Raw genomic sequence first — 21,790 nt, forward strand, 5'->3', positions numbered from 1 at the left:
GTTGTGTTGTAGCTTAATGAATATTACAAACATGGCTAGTTATTTTTCTTTGACAGTTATGGAGAGAACACAATTTTGGAAGTGTGATTGCAATTATCTTTGCAAGCATTCCAACAATGGCTGGTGCCTTGTAACCAAGCGTACCTTTTATCACCACAAACAACAAGATGTTCTAAGAAATCTCCATCCTTCCATTAGCAAAAAACAAAAAATGAATTCAGAACAAAGACTAGATCTTGCCAATTACCTCAGTGATAGTAGAGCAATTAACCATCTAGTTGAACACATTGATGAACCCCATAATGCAACACCTACCCGAGCCATGGGACAAGGCAAGAAGCCCAAAAATTCTCAAAGAAATACATGGTGCGCATGTAACATGTATTGTGCAGGTGGTAGACAAGTTCATGCATCAACCTATTATCGCCATCAAGCTTTGGCACATAGCTTTGAAAGCTTCAAAAATAGTTTTGGTTTATCTTCTCGACTTGGTTCAGAAGGAAACATGGAAGAGAATGATGAACATCAGGCTCAAGTCTCTGAGTTTGATGGTGATGGCAATGACATCATTGATGAGCCAATGTCTATTATTAGTGAGAATGAAGAAAATCAATCTTCACCTCTATACTTGGAGCTAGTTGAGAGGATACTAGAGCTCCAAAATTTATGGGATGAACATAAACTACCAATAGGTGTGCAAGATAGAATGCTTCGCATCCTATTTGGAGACCTGGGGGGGGGCTAGAGTGATTAAAAATGCTTCCAAGAGAATCATGGCTAGGCTATTAGCTCAACTTCCTCCTACATGGGAAGGTGACCTTGAAGGGATTCAAATTCCGGCTTGTTGGGATCAATTGAAAACCATGCTTAAAGGTCTTGGCATGGTTTCTTCCTTGCGCTAGCGCATCTGCACAGGTAGTGATGTAGCCAAGCATCCACCCAAGCTTCTTCAACCAAGCAATGAGGACAACTTTACAGGAGAGGTTCTTAAGTGCACATGTGAAGGTGGTGGATCATTGTCATCGAGGCTTAAACGTGATTGTTGGAATGCTGCGAGAAGTTCTAGTTTGTGCCAAAGCAAGGAAATCAATGCTTTCCTTTGACTACATTCCCATCGGGCCTCAACTACAGCTATTGACAAAGAGTAGCACTTATTGCCATGAGCTACTATGTTTATGGAGGCACAAAGAGAAATGGCTCAAGGGAGATTCAATTAGCAACCAAAGAAGCATTGTTGATTTTTGGGATGGACAAAAATTCCAAGAAGTCAAGGACTTTTGGGATCCATTAGCATCTTATGAGCTACCGATTGTCTGCTCTAATCCTCTTTGCAAGATGTCTTACACTAATTTTCCTACCAGTAGACGTTATAAAGCTCTTCAAAATGTTGTGGGAGAAGAGTACAACTTTGTCTGCATCGAGTGTAAAGAGGACATTGTGTGTAAAAAGAGCCTACAAAAGGTACATGAACCATCACATTGTTTTTTTTTTTGAAAGATCTCATGATTTTGGGTGGCCATGTGAATAGGGTGATCCTCGAAATGTAGCATTGCTGCTACATTTGGATGGATTTTAGACATCACAGAGAACCCAAAAGAGTTGTGGGGTAGTAGAGGTCATGGTGTTGAATCTAGGAATCAATTCTTCCATTGATATCTTGCCAGTTTTGTTTATCCCTCAAAGTTGCAAGAAAATTATGAAGGTTTCTGGTGAAGTTTTTGGGGCATTTTTGGAACCTTTGCTAGATGAGTTGGAAAGCCTATACCTAAATGGTGTGGAGGTGTTGTATGACTATCCCATAGAGAAGATCTTTGGTGCCAATCAACAAGGTCTTTCAAAGCTATGTACGATACGCGCTATGGTCATGATGGTTGACCATCCGGCACAGTGCAAAATAGGCCTCTTCAAGAATGGAGGACAAGAGTTTTGTAGGCGTGATAAACCTCAAGCAACTCTAGTACGACCTGGTATAGGATCAAAAGAGGGGCGATACATCTATAATGAAAATCGCCAACAAGCTAGATATCCACCTTCAAAGAGGACATTGAGGAGATGACAAAAGCTCTTGATGAAGCTAAACGGTGTTGCACAGACAAAGAAAAGGAAGCATCATGGAAAGAAGATGGTCTCTCAGGAGAGTCCATACTCTGGAGATTATATGATCTATATGGATTTGATCTCTCTCTAGATTTAGTCTACGACCCAATGCATATCTTATCATTGAATGTATTCAAGAAATATATCTCACATTTATTTGAAAGTGTTGAGGCTCCTCTGAAGAAAGAAATCGATGATGCTGTGTGTGTTGTTAAAAAGGCAGCACCTTCCTCCATTCGATATGGACGTTGGCCTAACTTCCCAAGCATCTACTTTGCAAGCTTCAAGGCAGAGGAGAACCAAAAGTTCATCCAATGGAGTCTACCATATGTTTTGAGAGTTGTTAGTGGCATTCCTCCTGAAATGCATGTTTTGGGATTTTTGCTGATTGACATTGCACACAGCTTCGACAATCATAGTAGAGATCATGGATGGTCTGTGAAAGACATAGAAGTTGTGAAGACATTGCTACAATCATGGAGAGTTCGAAATCAAGAAATCTTTGGTGCGAACTCATCACGTCTAGAACATGTAGCTGGTATGTATATCTTGATTAGTTAACAATAAGTTTGATATATTTGTTTAGGAGAATAATCTCTTAATAACTTGTTTATAGGTAATGGTGAGATGCTTGATGATGTCTTGCGCCATGGGTTGCATGACCGCTTTTGGTGTTACATATTTGAGCGTCTTGTAAAGGCATACAGCTCCATCAAAATAAATAAAATGGAGGATGAAGCTTCATTTGCAAAGTTCTATTTGAGAAGGTTCTTCACAAGAGCTTTCAGGCTATCCGTGGTGATAGTGACAATCTCTTACCTTCTGAAAGGTTTTTGAAGGACCTACATTGTGCATTGATTCTTTCTCAGAGTAGCTCGCTATTAGCAGATGCTCCATCACATGATTGCTCTCCGTCACATATGGATGGGCTATTGGTTGTGTCTTCAATTGAAAAGGCTAAATCTATGTGGAGTGATCTATTAAAATATGGAAGCAATTCACCATGCACTAGAAATCTTCTTCTTAAGGGGATTGCAATATCAAAGAAGAGATGCACTTATAGAGATCCTACTAGTGAAGAGAAAACTTATCTAAAGAAGTTTTGGAACATTCCAGAGCAGTACTTCCAATGTTTGGAAGTGAAGGCATACCAAAAGGTCCTCTTTAAAGGGGATATATTTAATGTGGACGCCAATGTCATAGTGAAGGTGGATACCGATGATGCAATGGTGGAACACAGAGGTTACTGGAAGGCTTGTATAACATCCTTATTCTCAACACAGTTTGATGGAAAGTGTATGCTTTTCTTTGGTGGACGGTATTACAAGCAATGCATTGTGGAAAACAAGGACTCGGAACAATTGTTAATGGATCCAGTTACTCAAATGAGTGTGCTTTAGAAGGCCCCTTTGCCTTTCACATGGGATTTTGTTCGGCCCATCTACTCTATACTTCACAAATTTATTCCATTGCCAATACCAAGGAGGCAGAGGCTCATTGCTTATGAGGTGAAGGATTTGAGGCAGCGTGATAGCTTGTTAATGGAAGGAGGTTGTGGAAATGTTCCATTATGGGTGGAGGTCCATGATATAGTTCAAGTGTGCTTGAATAGCGAGAATGCAATACAGATTCAACATGCTGTTGTTAGAGAGACTGATTACGAAAGGAAAAGGGCAAAGCTTGCTTTATTGGAGCGTGATGCATATCAACAAAACACTTATAAAGTTTGTAGAGAGGAGCATCAATGGAGAAGTTGGGATACATATTCCATTCAAATTAAAGATTGGACAGTCACAAAACAAAAAAAGGTTATAAATCCTGGACAGGCGGCTAGATGGATACCTATTGTTTGGCATTCTCCATAGACATATAATTGTGGTAGCCCCTTTTATTCAATCACTGCTAGTAATCTTGTGGAAATATTTTAGAAAGACTATTGCTTCATGGATGACAATTGTTGTATTCATTGTTATGGTGTTCTTTACATATCTTTTGTATAACTTCACTCATATGGTATGCAAGCATGGCTAATACATTTGTGGAAGTAGTTTAGAATGCTAGTATACTTGTGGAAGTAATTTAGAATGACTATTACTTCATGGATGACAATTTTTGTATTCATTGTTATGCAAGTAGTATACCTATGGAAGTAGTTTAGAATGACTATTGCTTTATGGATGACAATTGCTAGCTTCATTGTTACGATGTTCTTTGCATATCTTTCTTACCACCTCATCATAGAGTATGCTAGAACTTCTGGGAGACCTACTTTATGGATGGAGATTATTGTACTTATTGTTATGGTATTATTTATAATCTTTTGTATAACTACACTCATAGAGTATGCAAACATGGCTAGTATACTTGTGGAAGTAGTTTAAAATGCATATTATTTTATACATGACAATTGTTGTATTCATTGTCACAGTTTTCTTTACATGTCTTTCTAAAACATTACTCATAAAGTAATGACAAGTGTGTGTATAATTTTTGAGATAAACTTTGTTACTTAAATGTCTTGCTGCTCATGTGTGTGTTCAATGCTTTGTCTTTTCATATATGAGTTATCCACAGTCCTTTGTGGAGCAACTACTATCTTTCTCTAATGAAGAGGCCCTCAAATTTTTAGATTCTTGGAGGGCCAGTCATCTTGGAAATCAGAGAGTTGTTTCGTCTCCATCTAGAAACTCTATAGGTGTTGACACTACTAGCTCAACGAGAAATATGACCCAATCATATATGAACAGGTGTTTAGGCCTCCACCTCCTAAGCTTAGAGAACCCAATAAACTCTATGGTAGGGATTTCCTCTTAGAAGAGGGTAATAACCAACATAGAGTTCTTTATTCAAACTATGGGTTTGTTAGAGGATGGTTTTCCAAACACAAGCCATTTGGAGACCTTAGAAATAACATGGAGAGAAAGAATACCGTGTTGGATGTGATAAGAAAAAATAAAGGTGAGCTTAAGCCTGTAATAGTAGCTGGAGAAAATTATCATTGGAAAAAAGAGGACGTTTATACATGGTCCATCAAGTCTCTTGCGGCAAAACGAAAATGGAGAAAAAAGAAACCAAACAACGAATTATCTTCTAGCACCCCAATGGTATGTGTCATTTTGTAGGATTTTCTCTAAGTAATGAACTTCTATTATGTCAAAGTATAATCAAAATGTTTACATGAGATTAGATAGAAAAAGAAAAAGATGATGATGATGATAAACAAGAATTTCATGAGAATGATGGAGGAGAAAGTGAACTAAAAGGAGAAAGTGAGCTAGGAGAATATGGTTCACTCACAAAACTTGTGAGTAATCCTCTAAGGTATTGGAAATTTATATGAAAACTAATGATGAAGAAAGTAATGCTTTTGTTATTATTGAATAGCTAAAGGATGCTTGTGCACAAGAAACCATTTGTATATATATTGAAGAAGAAGAAGAGCAATCACAAGCTACTCATGTAAGCACTTCTATCTTAAAATAACAATAATGTATGACCTATCATGATAAAATTTGTTATTATGTGTTTAGAGAGAGACGGAAGCATACATTCCTAAGATGCCATGGGAAAATCATGATTTACAAAGTGATGGTTATGAGGTATGTGTGGTTTAATCCTCTCTCTCTCTCTCTCTCTCTCTCTCTCTCTCTCTCTCACACACACACACACACACACACACACACACACACACACACAAAGATATCAATTGAAATAATTGAGGTAAATTTAGCTAGTTTTGTGTGCGTGTGTGTATGTGTGTAAATTCAATTGCTTAATGCGCAAGCATATAGAAACTACATGCAAGATGAAGAGTTTGTCCAATGCTATCAAGAAAAGGATATGGAAGTAAACAATGAATTAGATGAGTGTGAAGAGCATATCACAAAACTGGTACAATTCGAATTCATGTATTTTTTAAACTCTAAAACTTTTTGTTGATTGCACTCTTTTCTTGAATAATTTGTGAAGGAAAAAATCAATGGAAGGACACAAATTATAAGTGGTACAAACCAAGAACAGAAAAGAAAAAGCACACGAAAGCACAAGGTACTATTTAAAGATGCTTCACATGGAATATTTATTTAATGAAATACTTACCCTACTTAATTTTAATGTTATAAAAAAGCCATGTTTTCCCACTTCTATAGGCTACTTCTAAGATTGAAGAGCTACTAAAGGAGAAAGATCAAGCTTCAAAGTTTTTGAAGCTTAAAAAGAAAAAGGTTTTTTCTTCACAATAATAAGATTCTTTAAATATTTTTGCATGTGGCTACAAAATAAAAGAGTGGACTTTAATTGTTTTAGGAGCGGAAATCTGATGGGGGATGTTCAATGAATCAAAATCAATGTGTGTTGGAATTTCAGGTATGCAATAAAAGCTAAAAACATTGCCTTACTTATGTTCACAAAAATAATACGTCACTTTTTAAACCATGTTATTTTGTTATGACAATTATGTAGGCACAAAATTTGTCCAAGGATGACAAAGAAACTATATTAATGAAGTGGCTAAATCTCAAGAAAGTACAAGACTTGTACCACTTGATCAAGCCAACGTATTTTGCTATACAGAATCGAATAGTTTCCTCAAGAAGAGAGCAAATGAGGATACTAATACTTCCACTATATGTGAAGATTTAGTTACATGGATTTTGTTAGAAGGCCTGGTAATTTTTTATTTTGATAAAGTTGGCTCTTTATCCATGAAGGATATCATTGTAACAAATGACAAGTAGTTTTATAATCCAACCACATGATTTAAGAATTGTAGCATGTAACACACATTATGTAAGCTTTCATTTGTTGTACTCATAGCTATCTTTATGAATTAAGCCTACTTTAGTCTCATTGAAGTAATCTCTCCTAAATTGTTTGCTCGTGGAAAATTTTTTATATTAATTACTATTTTGTGTCTACATGTTCCTTAATGAATTATTAGGTGAACTACTAGGTTGTTTATAGAAAAGTTACTAGATGAACTAATAGTTTGCAAGCAACCGTCCTTATATATTACTAGATGACTTGCTAGGTCGTAAACAAAAATTGCTAGTTGACTTACTGGTTTGAAAACACAGATATGTAAGGTCAAACTAGTAATTGAGTCAACTCCTACATTGAACTAGTAATCTTTTTAGCATATTGAGACTTGAATTGCCATATGGCTATTCAACTCTCCATATAATAACAAAATTACTATATGTAGCATCTAGGAGTTGTCTCTTTTTTACTAGTTTGCACTCTTACTAGATGTGTGTATTGAAACTAGTCAATCATCTAGCAATCGTACATTTTTTACTATATGGTAAGCTGTCCAAAGCGCCTTGTGGAATTCTATGCCTACGACACTGAGACGGGCCAAATGGAGCTGGTGCGCGTGTTTTGCCCTACGCTTGAAGATATGAATGTCTTGTTTCACGTGCACTTTGATTATAACCAAAAAACCTATGCACCGCAGGTCATGACCGAGCCCATCCCGCAGTCGGTGCAGTTTAATGCCGGCGGCAGCCTCACTTGCTTCTCCGATCACAATGCCAACCCTATCGTCTTCCGCGACCAGGAGAACACGGTCCCGCACAAGGTGGTCGACGGCTGATCAACACCCTAGCAGCTCCTAGCTAATCAGCCGCTCTCACTAGCTAATCTTTTTGTATCAAATCGCACATATCCCATGCGAAGCGCTCATAAGGATGTTTGTATCGCTCTCTCACTAACTAATCGTATAATGCACTTGAAGAATCCCCTACAATTGACTACCACATGCAAAGTGAAGCACTTGTTGGCTTTGTATTGCTACCCTTGAGCATAGTAGCTTGCTTCATTTTCATCTCCTTGAACACGATGTAACATTATCACACCTCTTATTGTACTGTTAAGAGTTTACTTCTCAAAGAAAATGTCTGAGATTATATAATATATCTGCATGTTTAAGAAATTTTCTTGCTAATACATCTTCTTGGCTGTACAAAATAGATGCATGCCGCTAAGTGTTTGCTTCCTTCAGTGCTTGCAAGATTGGGCCTTGTTGGCTAGAGATCGTTGTTAACTTATAAATGCAAAGCTTGCAACCAAGTAGTGTTAATCAACAATGCAAGTAGCAGCTTGCTATGTGCTTATCTCTAATACATATGTTGAGCGAGCTGTAGACGGTGTTAGGAAATAAGACGTAGCTAAATAGATAATTGAGTAGATTACATAATGGAGAGAGACAGATTTATATACACGAGATTATAGAGTAGAGAGAGAGAGAGAGAGTACACACGATATACGTGGTTCACCCAATGTGGGCTACGTCCACGAGAAAGCAGCCACTCAATGGCTTTAGTACTTCAAAACAAGAAGTAGTTTACAAAGGGATTATACCCTTAATGGAGCACCCGCCTTGCTTCACTCTCACCACCTCACACTCACCTTGTTGCATCAACTTCACACTATGAAATGTGTGTAGAAATGGCCTCCTTTTATAGGCCAAAAGGGCTGCCCTCTCTTATGAGAGACAGCCATGTGTAGCCGCCCTTGTGCGAATAAGTCCAAATCGGACCCTCCAATCCGCCCATGTGTGGCCGCCCTTGAGAAGACAAGTCCGCTTTTGAATTCGGCCACCTGCCATTGAATTCGGCCACCGGCCACCGGCCATTGACTTCCGACCACCGGCCATCGGCCATTGACTACCGGCCACCGGCCAACCGACCGGTTGTTTTTCGACCACTTTCCGGCCGTCGTCCGGCCATAATATTCCGGCGAAAAAGAATATTCCGGCGAAAAAAAGTTGCCCCTGATTCTTGTCCGTGAAAATTTTGGTTTTCGGTGAGTGATTTTCCTTCACGCACGATGGCTTCTCCTCATAATGGGGGCCTTACAAATGTGTGCTTTTACCACAGAAAATTACAAGGGTAAATCAGGCTCCATACTTAACAATCTCCCACTTGGAGACTGATCTCCAAACCAAACCTGTGACTGCTTTCCATTCGGGCTTCTTATCCTTGAATGCCGATTGAAGATGAGCAAAAGCTCAACTTCTCCTTGTTGACCACCTTTGTAAACATGTCTGCAGGATTTTCACTTGTATGCATCTTTCCTAGCTTTAGTTGTCCCTCTTCCAAAAGAGTGTGTATGAAGTGATATCTCACCTCAATGTGCTTTGTCCTTGAATGAAAGGCTGAGTTCTTCGCAAGATGGATAGCGCTTTGGCTATCACTGTACAAGACACAATTGTCTTGTTTGAATCCAAGCTCTTCTAAGAATCTGTGAAGCCACAGAATTTCTTTTCTTGCCTCCGTCATTGCTACATACTCTGCTTCCGTGGTAGAAAGTGAAACCACTTTCTGCAGCTTTGCAGCGCAGCTTACTGCTATGCCTCCAACCGTGAACACATAGCCAGTAGTGCTCCTTCGAGTATCTTTGTCACCTGCCATATCTGCATCAGCATACCCTTCTAGAAAAATATCAGTTCCTCCAAAATACAAAGCATTTGTTGTTGTCCCTTTTAGATACCTAAGTATCCACTTCACAGCTTGCCAATGCTCTTTACCTGGGTTGTCCATGAACCTACTCACAACTCCCACTGCATGTCCAATGTCTGGCCTTGTCCAGACCATAGCATACATTAAAGAACCTACCTATACAGCATATGGAACTTTAGACATATAGGCTATCTCCTCTTGTGTCTTTGGACACATATCCTTCGTTAGTTCAAAATGACCAGTCAAAGGTGTAGAAACTGGTTTTGCATTTTGCATTTCAAACCTTTCTAGTACCTTCTTGATGTAATCTTCTTGAGATAGCTTTATTATCTTCTTTGTCCTGTCCCTTGATATTTTCATACCAAGTATCCTCTTTGCAGCACCTAAATCTTTCATTGAAAAAGATTTGGACAGCTCCTCTTTTAGGTCTTTGATGTCCTGCATGTTAGCACTTGCAATCAACATGTCATCAACATACAACATTAGGATGATGAATTTCCCATCTCCTAAATTCTCCGTGTAGACGCAGTGATCCGAGTTGCATCTTGTGAATCCATGATCCAACATCCATCGATCAAACTTCAAGTACCATTGTCTTGATGCTTGCTTTAAACCATACAAGCTCTTCTTTAATCTGCAAACCATTTTCTCCTTACCTTTTACTTCATACCCCTTTGGTTGAAGCATGTAGATTTCCTCCTCTAAGTCACCGTGAGGGAATGTCGTATTTACATCCATTTGCTCGAGATTTAGATCATGAGCAGCCACAAGGCTTAAGACAAGCCTAATTGAGTTCATTTTTACAACAAGAGAAAATATTTCATTGAAGTCAATACCTTTCTTTTGAGAAAAACCTTTTACCACAAGCCTAAACTTGTACCTTTTCTTCCCACCTTCTTCTTCCTTTAGCTTGTACACCCATTTGTTTTGAAGTGCCCGCTTACCTTTAGGCAACTCAACCAACTCCCATGTTTGGTTGCGATGTAGTGAGTCCATCTCCACTTGCATGCTCTTCGTCCATTCTTCTTTGGATTCATGTTGCATAGCTTCTTCATATGATTCCGGCTCTCCAGAATTTGAGATCAAGAGATGGTTGAAGGAAGGAACAAACCTTTCTGGAGGTCTACTTGCTCTTGTAGATCTTCGGGGAATAGGTTGAGGCTCCTCATTTGGTTGACGTTGTTGCACATTGTCACCGTTTTCAGTCCTTGAGTCTTCACCGTCCTCAAGCTCCATGTACACATCACCTGTTTGTTTTCTTTCCAAGTAATCTTTGTACACATTTTGTTCGTTAAAAATTACATCCCTACTCCTTAAGATTTTACCATCTTCAGGATTCCATAGGCGATACCCAAAGTCTCCTTCTCCATAGCCAATGAAGAAACACTTTTTGGACTTTGCATCTAACTTTGATCTTAGGCTTCTATCTATGTGCATGAAAGCCTCACACCCAAACACTTTGAGAAATGCATAATTCACCAGTTTACCTGTCCATGCCTCTTCTAGAACTCCCCCATCCAATGCCGTTGAGGGTGACCGATTGATTAAGTACACAGACGTACTTACAGCTTCCGCCCAAAGCTCAAGTGGTAGGCCTGCATGTAGCTGCATGCTTCGTGCTCGTTCCATGATTGTCCTGTTCATCCTTTCCGAAATCCCATTTTGTTGAGGTGTCCTTGGGGTTTTCCTTTGCCTCCGAATGCCATTGCTAGCACAAAAGCTTTCAAAAGCTTGGCTGCAATATTCGCCTCCATTGTCGGATCTGAGGCATTTAACCTTGGTACCTGTTTCATTCTCCACAAAGGCTTTCCACCTTTGAAATATGGAAAATACATCGGATTTATTCTTCATGACATAAACCCATGTTTTTCTAGTCGCATCGTCTATGAATGTTACATAGTACAATGAGCCACCAAGTGATGGTGTACTTGCAGGACCCCAAACATCAGAATGAACCAACTCAAGTTTTTAATTTTTTCTTTCATTTCCTGATTTTTGAAATTTTACCCTCTTTTGTTTACCATAAACACAATCTTCACAGAACTCTAAGTCCACTTCTTTCAAACCTGGTAGAAGCTTCTTTGTTTGAAGGATTTGCATTCCTTTGGCACTCATATGCCCAAGTCGGTAGTGCCACACCGCACTGTCAACTTCTGTAGTTGCTGCACAAGCTGAAGGTTGCGTGTTAACAGTACACAAGTAAAGTGTACCGACTTTTTCACCCTTGGCAATCACCAAAGATCCCTTTGAGATCTTCCACCGTTTGTTTCCGAATGCAATGTTGTGACCTTCATCGTCCAATTGTCCTGTAGAGATCAAATTTTTGCGAAGAGAAGGAACATGCCTAACATCTTTAAGCTTCCATTCATTTCCGTTAGCAGTTTTGACAGAAACTGTACCTTTGCCGACAATCTCACAAGCTTCATCATCTCCCAAGTATACATACCCAAAATTACCTTTGGTGTAGTCTTGGAAATGTTGCTTGTGTGGTGTCGCATGGAATGAAGCCCCGGAATCTACTATCCAAGAATTAGACACATTGTCTAATGAGAGAATTAGAGCATCTTGCTCTACTTTACCTGCCACATTGGCCTCCGATGTTGGCTTGTTGTCTTGAGACTTTGTCTCCTTCTTCTTCTTGGAACAGCAATCCTTCTTGACGTGGCCCTTCTTGCCGCAGTTCCAACATTCAAGAACTGACTTTGTGCATGACTTGCTCTGCCTTGAGCGATCACGACCCTTTTGGTTTTTGAACCTCTCCTTAAGCCTTTGTCTTGTTTCCACTGATAGTGCAGCACTTGATGATTCTCCTGTGCTTCTCCTTCGCATTTCCTCGCTTAGGAGAACACCCACAACATCACCAAACTTAAGAGTATTTGTGTCAGAGATAGAATTACTTACAGCCATCACAAGGCTGTCCCAACTATCCGGTAGAGATGATAGTATAAGGAGAGCTCGCACTTCGTCATCGAAATTGATTTTCACTGATCGAAGTTGACTTATGTTTGTGTTAAAGTCATTTAGGTGTTCTGCAACTGAACCATTCTCTGCCATCTTTAGATTGAACAAGCGCTTCATAAGAAATACCTTATTGGATGCCGATGGTTTCTCGTAGAAGTCGTCAAGTGACTTCATCAAGTCCTCCGTGGTCTTCATCTCCGAAACATTGAAGGCCACCGTTGACGCCAAGCTTAACCGGATTTTTCTCAGTGCCTTTCGATCAAGGACAATCCATGCTTCATCTGCCATTGTTGCGGGCTTCTTCGCAAGACCGCCTAGTGGCAAATAGAGGTCCTTCTGGTAGAGATAGTCTTCAATCTACATCTTCCAATGTTGGTAGTTTTTGCCGTTGAACTTCTCAATCTTGAGCTTCCCTTCCTCCGCCATAACTCCCACTCAATTCAAGGAATCCTTTCCTTGAGATAATTAAGCTACGAGCAAACCATGCTCTGATACCAGTTGTTAGGAAATAAGACGTAGCTAAATAGATAATTGAGTAGATTACTTAATGGAGAGAGACAGATTTATATACACGAGATTATAGAGTAGAGAGAGAGAGAGAGAGAGAGAGAGTACACACGATATACATGGTTCACCCAATGTGGGCTACGTCCACGGGAAAGCAGCCACTCAATGGCTTTAGTACTTCAAAACAAGAAGTAGTTTACAAAGGGATTATACCCTTAATGGAGCTCCCGCCTTGCTTCACTCTCACCACCTCACACTCACCTTGTTGCATCAACTTCACACTATGAAATGTGTGTAGAAATGGCCTCCTTTTATAGGCCAAAAGGGTTGCCCTCTCTTATGAGAGACAGCCATGTGTAGCCGCCCTTGTGCGAATAAGTCCAAATCGGACCCTCCAATCCGCCCATGTGTGGCCGCCCTTGAGAAGACAAGTCTGCTTTTGAATTCGGCCACCGGCCATTGAATTCGGCTACCGGCCACCGGCCATTGACTTCCGACCACCGGCCACCGGCCATTGACTTCCGACCACCGGCCATCGGCCATTGACTACCGGCCACCGGCCAACCGACCTGTTGTTTTCCGACCACTTTCCGGTCGCCGTCCAGCCATAATATTCCGGCGAAAAAAGAATATTCCGGCGAAAAAAAGTCTTGGGGGCCTCCGCCCCCGAGGCCTTTAAAGTTGCCCCTGATTCTTGTCCGTGAAAATTTTGGTTTCCGGTGAGTGATTTTCCTTCACGCACGATGGCTTCTCCTCATAATGGGGGCCTTACAAATGTGCGCTTTTACCACAGAAAATTACAAGGGTAAATCAGGCTCCATACTTAACAGACGGCTGAATTGTTCACTATGTGGGAACGTCTTCTTAGAGGATGGGTAGCAAATTACTTAGTAGTTACTATGGTAATTACTACAGTAAACCTGAAGTGTATAAATAGGGCCCATTACATTGTAATCGGGTTGGCAATTATTATCATTTGGGTTAGCGCCTTCGCTATACTTGTACTTGAGGATCATTGGCAATATTGTCGGCTGTACTTTCTCTCTGTAAATCATATTCGCTGTAATCTTGATCTGTAATCCCAATCATGGCATATATTCCAGTTATACTTACTTCTCGTCCACTCTTCTAAATCTGAATCTGAATCTGAACCTTATTTCAATACATAAGTCTGATTCTTATTTCAGTATCCAAATTCCAGTATAGTCTCTGATTCCTGTCCAGTCTGCTGTCTGAAATCTTCCTACACTAGTAGCTGAAATCTTCCAACACTGGAATTAGCTGTCTCAAGAGATCAGCTACAATTCCATTTTGGCGATCACGGTGGCTCGAGCTGAAGCTCGTTGACTGAAAGACTCTTCTCCCAGTTCGAAGTTTTCAGCAATGGCACCAAAATCCAATCGTGGCCAGAAATCAACCATTCGTGTTGACTCCATTCCTGAGGAGTCAAGAAGAGAGTCTAGCCCCAAGCAAGAGAAGATGACTGACACTGAGGCTCAAGAGGAGCATAGTCAGGATGATGAGGCACGGGACTCACAGCACTCCAGTCATTCTCGACGTCGACGGGCAGAACAAGAAGCACAGAAGGCAAAGAGTTCCAAGAGTTCTCGATCTCGGCAGAGAGATGAGGATACCAAGGGCAGTAAGGGAAGTCACCGTACTTTTACAAGAAAAACCAGAGAAGACACTGACACTGAGACAGAGACAGAGATTGATTGGGATGCTGACACTGACAATTGCAAGAAGGCTCCCAAGCGTCATTCTGAATCTAAGAGGAGAAGTGGTAGGATCAGTAGTAATCAAAATGATTACATAGGTTCCCTGAAGATTTCCTTTCCAATATTCAAGGGGGGGGGGAAGGATGATCCGGATGCTCACATTCAAGCTTTCGATCAGTATGCGGAACTAAAAAACATTGATGAAGATGATTGGGGGGAATATTTTCCACAAACCTTGAAGGAGGCAGCAAGGAAATGGTATTACCATTACCCTGCATGCCAGCTCAGATCATATAACAAATTTCTCAAGGCCTTCAGGTTGGAATATTCCGACAATAGAGGGGACGAAGATATTCTCTATGAATTAGATAAGATCAAATAGAGGAATTTGTCAGTCCGCAGCTATGTGGAAAAGATAAAGGAGCTAACTAGGCAGTTGCAAGAACCGCCATCTGAGAAGAGATTGAGGGCATGGTTCTTGAATGGGTTCAGAAGCAAGAAGCTTAGGGAACAAGAGGTACCAACCCCTACAAAAAAATTCAATGATCTGGTCCAAAGGGCATTAAAGCTGGAACAGCAGGCTAAGAAGGAAAAGATCCACAAGAAGCGAAGGACCAGTAGCAGTAGCTCTGCTACTGAAACTTCTGATTCTAGTGAAATGTCCAGTAGCTCCGAGAGCAACTCTAATGAACGAGCAAAGGAGAAATCAAAGAAGGGATCATGGACCAAGAAAATTGAAGAGATGGCTAGGCAGATTGCCGAAATCAGCCACACAGGACAGCCAATTCGAAAGATGGAGACTTGGTGTTCAAGATGCAAATCCAAGGACCATCTCCACTGAATGTCCACAATGTATCTACTGCAAGGCCTTTGGTCACCTATGGAATAATTGTGGCATCAGAATTCACCACTTTAAAAAAGGAAAGGATATGTCAGTGGTTGCCTACACTGAACCAGTGAAGGTAGAACCAGTCAAGGTAGCTCAAGAGGAGAGACCACGTACCAGTGGTACTAGTCAGGGACGTGGCAGATACCAACCAGGAATGGGCAGAGGCAGAGGAAGAGGCAATTTCCAGAACAGGAGCATGAATTGCTATACTTGTGGGAAGTATGGTCATTTTGCAGCCCAATGTCCAGATGCACCTGTAACGACTACTACTGAGGCTAAGGCACCAGAGCCAGTCCCAGTCAGGGTAGTTTCCAGGGGCAAGGGAGTAGTCATTGAAGAAATCCCAGACACTTCAGAAGCACCAGTCAATCCTAACAGCAGCAAGTGGGCTCAACAAAGGGAAGTTTGGAAGGCCAAAGGTAAAGAGAAGGTGGTAGATGAGTGGCAATAGCAGAGGGAACTAGCAGCTAAAATCATGGAGGATTTAGCTAAGAAGCTGCCAGAGCAGCCAGAAAGTTCCGAAGCTAGAGTCATTCAGAGGATACCAGCCCAATCGACTGATAAAGATCAGTCAGTACCGGCCATGACCGAGACCATGTTGGCTGTGGTACATGGACTAGATGATGAAATGAGAGTGGATGGAAAGGGTGGAAGCACTCCAAAAGAAGAATGGCATCGTGAAGATACCAGTTCTTCAAGCTTTGACAATCAGTCTGACCAAGAGAGAGAAGAAATTCATGTGAAAATTTGTGATAGAATTTAGAAGCTGACTATGGAGCTAGAGGATATAAGAAAAACCTTGCCTGAGGTGGCCAACTTTATCAGACAGCGCGGGAAAGCTGAGGCAGAGGCCAGAACAGTGGACCTGACGGCTGTCTAAGATGATGAAGTTCCACTTATTCAAGTAGACTACAAGGTCAGGAAGCAGTGGGAACCTCTCTCAAGCATTATCCTGGATGGAGGGGTAGGAGTTAACATAATGGGAACCCATCTTTAGCAAAGAATGGGTATCACTAATATGAAACCAGCACCATTCAAAGTAAGGATGGCATATCATAGAGTCGTACAGGTGACGAGTATGATTGAAAACATGCAGATAAGAGTTGGGAGGGAGAAATTCAAAACCAGTTTCCTAGTCCTGGATGTGCAGGGAGCATATGGGATGCTACTAGGGCGGCCATGGTTGAGAACATCACATGTTGTTCATGACTATGCAAACCAAACTTTGACCATAGAAGGGGCTAGTGGCAGAATCCAAATCCAGACCAACAATACCAGGAGCTGGAAAAAGGAACTAAGGCCGAAGGAGTTGTGTCAGAAGTACAGAGCCAAGAAGATCGAGCGAATGCTAGCGGCTATGAACATATTTCCTTTGGCAGAAATCGACTTGAATGCAGTCTTGCTGAACAAAGAGCAGGCTGACAAGCAAAAGAGATAATTCCCTGATCATTTTACTGAAGTCAATACAGGGGAAAGAACAGTTCAGCTAACTGAAAGGATGGTGGAACCAGCTGATACTGGTATAGTAGAGGAACCAGTATGTTCTGGAGAGTACCCACTGGATCAGAATATTGATTCAAAAACGAATGGACCATCCTAGGTTATGCTGAAGAATCGACCAAACAAAAAGGAGGTGGACCAAACTGGTTGCTTCCAGATGACCAAGAGGTAGAAGAGTGGAACCTAGGATCAGAGGAAAATCGTAGAATGATCAAGGCTAACAAGCACCTAGACCAGGCAATGAAGGAAAAGGCAAGAAAAATGTTCGAGAACTATAAAGATGTGTTTGCCTGGGAACATACAGATCTCAAGGGAGTAGATCCTGAAGTCTGTCAGCACCAAATACCACTGAAACCGGATGCTAGGCCAGTACGATTGCAAAGATACCGGATGAACCCCAACTATGCAAAGAAGGTCAAGGAGGAGATTGATAATCTTCTCAAAGCTGGGTTCATTACGGAAGTGTCAAGCAGTGATTGGCTATTTCCCATAGTCGTCGTCCCCAAGAAGAATGGAAAATTGAGAGTTTGTGTTGACTATAGGAAACTAAATGCCCAGACTATTAAGGATCCATTTCCCTTACCTTTTACTGATATGTTGCTTGATGAGATCTCAGGATATGAGATGTATAGCTTCATGGATGGTTATAGCGGCTATAACCAGTTACAGATCCAGTTACAGATCCAGTTACAGATCGCTCTTGAAGATAGAGCCAAGACCACTTTCATCACTAAGTGGGGAGCTTTCATGTATCTGGTGATGCCTTTTGGCCTGTGCAATGCACCAGCTACTTTTCAGCAGTGTATGATGGAGATGTTTAATGAATTTCTTCATCGTTTCCTCGCCATTTTCATGGACTTCACTGTCTATTCAGATGAGGAACAACACCTTCTATTCCTAGAAATGGGTTTCAAACGCTGTCAGGAGAAGCGGATTTGTTTGAATCCATTCAAATCTGTTTTTCTAGTCTGGAAGGGACAGCTACTGGGACATGTGGTTTCCCGCAATGGAATAGAGATGGCCAATGACAAAATACAGTGTGTTCAGCAAGCGAAAGCACCCAGAACTGCTTCCGAGTTGAGTTCTTTCTTGGGTTATGTGAATTTCTATAGAAGATTTGTACACAAGTTTGCTTCTCAAGCAGTACCACTATATGAACTTACAAAGAAGACCAGTAAGTTCAACTGGACTACTGAATGTCAGGAGACTTTTCAGAATCTGAAAAAAGCCATTACCAGTAAACCAGTCCTTAGGTAGCCAAATTGGGATATTATTTTCCACGTACATGTCGATGCTTCGGGATTGGCAATGGGGGCAATATTAGCTCTGCCAGATGGAAGAATGGACTATCCGATTTATTTTTCTAGTCGCAGATTCAGTCAGACTGAACAAGGCTATACGACTACTGAGAGAGAAGCCCTCGGAATGGTTTTTAGTGCTACAAAGTTCAGGCATTACCTGCTGGGAAAGTTATTCCATTTTTATGTGGACCATCAAGCTCTTCTGTTTCTGATTAACAAAGGCATTATTCAAGGCAGGCTGATAAGATGGATGATGTTCCTTATGGAATTTGAATTCAGAATTTTCCATAAGCCTGGCCGAAACCATTGTGGAGCTAATTTTCTTTCAAGAAGTACAGAAGGATATTCAGAATCACCCTTGAGAGATGAACCAGTGGATGCTGATTTATTTCAGTTAACGGCAGAAGAATCAGTGGATCCTGAATGGTATGATATTTATCAATTCCTTTCCCAAGGTGCCTTTCCAAAGGATTGGAAGCAGAATCAAAAGAAAGCTCTAATCATAAAAAGCCTGAAATTTACTATCATAGGAGGATTACTTTATCGACTGGGTGTTGATGGTATACTTCGATGATGTGTCCCTATGGAAGGAAGAATGCAAGTAATTTCAGAAGCGCATAATGGGGAATCTGGTGGACACTTTTCCAACGAAGTAACCTATAAGAAGATTCTACAAGCTGGTGTGTGGTGGCAAACACTGATTGCTGATGTTAGAAGTTTCTGTAAAACTTGTGACATATGCCAAAGAATGGGTCGACCGACAGCTACAGATATGACTCCCTTGATGCCAGTACAACCACTGGGAGTATTCATGAAATGGGGACTGGATTTTATGGGACCTTTTAAGAAGGTTACTCCCAGAAAGAACAAGTACATAGTAATGGCTACTTGTTATGTTACCAAGTGGGTTGAAGCTAAGGCTCTCCCTGACAACACAGCCAAGTCAACTGCAAGGTTTCTATTTGAGAATATTGTCTGCCGATATGGATGTCCAGTAGAGATTGTGACCGATCAAGGAACACATTTTATCAACGACACTATGGAAATCCTATTGAATATGCTTTCAGTCGAGCATCGGAAATCCACTCCTTACTATCCCAGATGCAATGGATAGGCTAAAAGTAGCAACAAGACAATAAAGACTATTCTCACAAAGGTGGTGCAAAAGAAACCAGACCAGTGGGATTTGAAACTTTAGACTGCTCTATGGGCTTATAGGACAGCTTATAAGGTAACTACTGGAATGACACCATTCAGAATGGTGTATGGTACTGAAGCTGTGGTTCCTATGGATTTTGTGATCCCTAGTCTGAGAATGGCTGTGAAGTATGGGTTAGACTTCAACCATAATCTTAAAAAGAGCCTAGAGGAACTGATGCAGTTAGATGAACTCAGGCAAAGGGCTATGTTGGAACAAGAAATTGTTCAACAATGAAGGAAGCACTAGCATGATCGCTGAATTAAAGTTCGAGAATTCCAGAAAGGAGACTTAGTGCTTCTATATCAGTCTAGACTGGGTCCAAAGAAGCCAAACTTGAAGATTGCCTGGGCAGGACCTTTTGAGGTAGACTGGGTCTTTTCCAATGGCACAATCAGACTGAAAGATTTATCTGGACTGATGTTGCCAGGAGTATATAATGGAGCAAAGATCAAGCTTTATTATTCAGAGACCAGAGAAACTAGGCCGGAACAAGGTACTAAGGAACGGGAACTTGCTGATCAAGAGATACCAGAATCAGACATTTTTGGACTTTTTCATGTGCAACCAGTTCCAACTTCAGAACCAGTACCCGAAGACCCAGATCAAGCTGACCTTAGAATCAATACCAGTATGGTCGAGCCAGACTGGAAATCAGTCCAGTACCATTGTGGACACACTTTCTAATTTTTAAGCGCCCAACGGTCAAATGGCACGCCAGTGGTAATTATTTCAAGGATGGGTCGCAGTCTTGTCCAATGCATGTTTGCCACGACAGCAGCGACGCACACAAGTCTAGGAGCGGCGAGTGGTGGAGCTTTTATGGCGTGAACACATATAACAGTCAGGAGAGTTAGCATTTTTCCTCATAAATCCCCTACGCGATGCTTTCCTCCTGTTTGCCATTCGCCATCGCCAAGCTCTGAGGTTTCTTCGTTGCAGCCGCAAACTTCGACCTCTGAAGAGACAGTTGACTGTCAGCTAACCTTGCCAACGACACCAGGGAATGGTTTCAATACGACAAGTAAGTCATCTTCTCCTTCGCCTGTTTCATCGTCATCATCCTCACAGTGTATGGGTAGAAGGAAACAATCAGAGAAGATGCAGGAGTCTCTTGAGGAAACCCAGGCCATAGTGGCTGAGCAAAGGCAAACCTTCCCATTATCCTGTACAATAAAATCCAGCGTTATGTATTCACTGATCAAGCAATGACTCTGCTACAACTCTAGGATCTTAGAGTTGTGTTGCAAGCTACAAGAATTGATTTTGATGCAAACATCATCAAGCAAGTTCTTGATTCCTTCAACACTGAAGATGGCAGTGCCATGGTAAATGGTAGAAAGGTGTCAGTGACACCAGAAGCCATAGCATCTGCATTCCAAATGCCCAATGAGCCCAAACCTTCTGTGGCAACTGCACAGCCAGATAAGTATAGCTCTGAAGGAGGATGAAACGGCTAGACGAAAATGCAAGGCAAGTGCTCAAGGAGTTCGAGTAGCAGGACTGGAAGCCTCCACTGCTTACAGGTTTGTAGCCGAAGCAGTAAGCCTCAAAAACAACCCAACGTATGTATCCAAAAAATTGTTTGCTATGCTGTTGGCCAAGATATTGGATCCACAGGTTCCTATTATTTTTTGTCAAATTCTCTCACACAATGTACTCTAGCAAACTGCCAAGCTAAAATCTCAAAATGTTTTCAAAGCCTGGTATGTTTGGCAATTCCTGTATTGGGCTACTGTAGCAGCAAATGCTAATGAGCAGGTAGAGAAGGCTTGGAGTGAGAAGCCAATTTCTGAGCCAAAGAACATTGAGTTGTCCTCAGACGATGAAGAAACGGACAGTCAAACTATTTCAACAGACCTGAAAAGGAAAGCAACTACAGAATAGGCTGGCAGTTCAAAAAAGCCAAAGACTACACTGACAAAGAGCAGTGAGTTTTTGAAGCAGATAGAAAGCCAGGTCAAGATAGTAAACACTGAGAAAGCTGTAGTGAGCCAGACAGAGTAGCAATCTGCTCAGAAGACTGTGGCTAACCAGTCAGTAGCAAAAAGTGCAGTTGCTACTAGTTCTAGAAAATATCAGGCCAAGCCAGCCACTTTTGAGAAGATCGCAGACTAGTCAGGGGACAAAGGCAAGAGCCAACTGGACAAAGGGAAAGC

General features: G+C 41.2%; 3 pseudogenes; all 3 read left to right on the forward strand.

The window, feature by feature from the left end:
- Positions 1 to 505: 505 nt before the first annotated feature.
- LOC147421638 (uncharacterized) lies at positions 506 to 1,103 on the forward strand (annotated as a pseudogene).
- Positions 1,104 to 2,823: 1,720 nt separating this feature from the next.
- LOC147421639 (uncharacterized) lies at positions 2,824 to 3,962 on the forward strand (annotated as a pseudogene).
- Positions 3,963 to 4,656: 694 nt separating this feature from the next.
- Positions 4,657 to 21,518, forward strand: LOC147421640 (uncharacterized; annotated as a pseudogene).
- The last annotated feature ends 272 nt before the right edge of the window (positions 21,519 to 21,790 follow it).

This window comes from Adiantum capillus-veneris, chromosome 27 (assembly GCF_014529385.1).
Source record: "Adiantum capillus-veneris isolate H3 chromosome 27, ASM1452938v2, whole genome shotgun sequence".
NCBI lineage: Eukaryota > Viridiplantae > Streptophyta > Polypodiopsida > Polypodiales > Pteridaceae > Adiantum > Adiantum capillus-veneris.